We start from the raw sequence: 2,432 nt of genomic DNA on the forward strand, positions 1-2,432 counted from the left end.
TTTTCATACCGGTAGACTTTTTCATTGTTGATATGGAGGAAGATTCCAACATTCCAATCATTCTAAGAAGACCATTCCTACACACCGCCAGAGCGATGATCGATGTGAAACATGGAGAGCTCACACTTGAAGTAGGTGATGAAACAATCACCTTCAATCTTGATAAGACTATGAGAGCTCCAAACTTGTTTGAACCATGCTTCATGGTTGATCACTATATCTCAGCAGGGTGATAAGAAGAAGATGGAACCTCCATTCAAAGAACAAGGGAAAGAAAGAAATTTCAAATAAAAGGGCAAAGACACACCACCCAATTGGACGAAAGCCATTTATGATGTTGAAATGGCTCTATTCGGAGAGCATGGAATTTTTCATAACAAGAATGCGAGCTTTCAAAGCTCACCCATGACAAGTATAGAGGGAGGCCTCATTGGCCATGATAACAAAGAAGGAGAGTTGCTATTGTCAACTCATGATCCACCCAACATAGGGAAAGAAGCAAGAGAAGTATGTGGTCTATGGGATGACGAGTTTGAAGGACTTGTTAACTCATACATTGGGAATGCTATGACTCTAGACCAAGGCTATATAGACCCTTGTCACCTCTATGACTCGGACTGCTACATGAATAAAGACAACAATGTGCCAAGGTCTATGCAAGATCTCTATCATGACGATGAACAAGCATTTGACTACTTATTCAAGGCGTTGAGGAACATCAACAACGTCCTTGCTTTACCCCCTCGACACCTCTCAAGAGAAGGAGAGTATGGTGGAGTCCTCCCTCAACCACCATTTTTAAATATTCTAACCTCTTAACTTGCATTTTATTTAACTTGTGCATTACTCAATTTTTTTGCATTGCATTTTACATGCTTTGTTTGACAAATTTGTGTAACATGAGAGTAAGTGAGGGAGGGATTTTAATGTTCCTCAAATATGTAGTGTTTGAGGATCAAGTGTGGGGAAACACATGCCTAGGCTAATCAAGCCTTTGTAGTGCAACCCATATCGAAATGACAAAGAATTGAAGAAGAGTTGATGCGGGAAGAAGATCCCCACGAGCAGACCTGAGCTCGTGGGGGCTGGAACAAAGGCACGGGTGAAAAATTTGCTCTGGAGAAGAATATGCCCGAGCCGACAGTAACCTGAGCGTCCCTCAGCTCAGGTTAAATTGGCAAATTTTGCACTGGACAGAAATCTGCCCGTCCCAAGCTCGAGACGAGCGTCCCAGCAAAAAATCGCCCGACTTATCATCAGGACGGCCGTCCCCAGAGCCAAATAAGTTCCTAAATTTCCACTGTCCAAAAATCTGCCCGTCCCGACCCCAAGACGCCCGTCCCTACCTGCTACATAAACAAAACACGGGACTCACACTTCATTTCATTTCATTTCCTTTCTTCAAACACAAAGCATAATAATTTCCCTCACTTCAACCTTCAATCCCCTCATCTAAAAACACTATTTTCTCATCCAAATTCACCACAATCAAATCCAAACTTGCTCAAATCAAAAACAAATCACTCCTTTATCAACAATAAGACCATTCAAACATCAATTTCTTCACAAAATCAATCAAATTTTTTAGGGTTAGGTGAAAATTCAAAATTCCCAATTTGATTGAGCATCCAATTGAAATTAGAGGAAGAAATGAGGATTCAAGCATAAACTTTGTTTGTTGATACTAATTTGAAAGGAAAATAGACGTGGCAAGGACAAAATAAGGCAACAAGGCAACAAAAACACCAATTTTATCCAAGAGACAACAAGCTATTGCATCAAAGGCATTGGTCTTCGCTCAACAAAGGGAGCAAGCTTTGGAAACCGTTAATGCTATCGAGGAAGCTACTACTTCTATCCTGGAGGTGGAACAATTGAAAAACTATTCGGAGGTAACTTTCATTTCCGATAAGCATAGGCTTGCATTCGAATCCCTAGCCAAGAAAAATATTTTAGCTACTAAATTTGTATGTCAAGATGCTTTGGGTAAATTGGGTGTCCTTGAGCAAACAAAGGCATTCTTCGAGTCTATGGGGTTATCCACCCTCTTTGAAATGAATGAGTTAACATACCCCTCTTAGACATTGGAATTTATTAGTTCCTTGAGAGAGTATAGAATTGAGACTCGAGATTATGTCGAATTCCGCCTCGAAAAAAAGAGTAGAACAATGCATAAAAGTGATTTCGGTAAAGTGTTTGGGCTTAAGGATGATAATCGATTCATCAAGAAGCCTTTGGAGTTTGATGCCAAGCCTCTTTGGCAAGCTATCACTGGTCGTGAGTTCACTACTTTACGGGAATGCCATGCCTTGTACATTCAACATCTGGGTATTAGGTATTGGCACACATTCGTGGCTAACACTTTGATTGCTAGAAAGGAAGCCAATCACTTGACCGAATTAGACTTTGTCTACCTTGAGTCCTTTTTGAAT

The sequence above is a fragment of the Silene latifolia genome, chromosome X (genome assembly GCF_048544455.1).
Source record: "Silene latifolia isolate original U9 population chromosome X, ASM4854445v1, whole genome shotgun sequence".
In the NCBI taxonomy this organism is placed as follows: Eukaryota; Viridiplantae; Streptophyta; class Magnoliopsida; order Caryophyllales; family Caryophyllaceae; genus Silene; species Silene latifolia.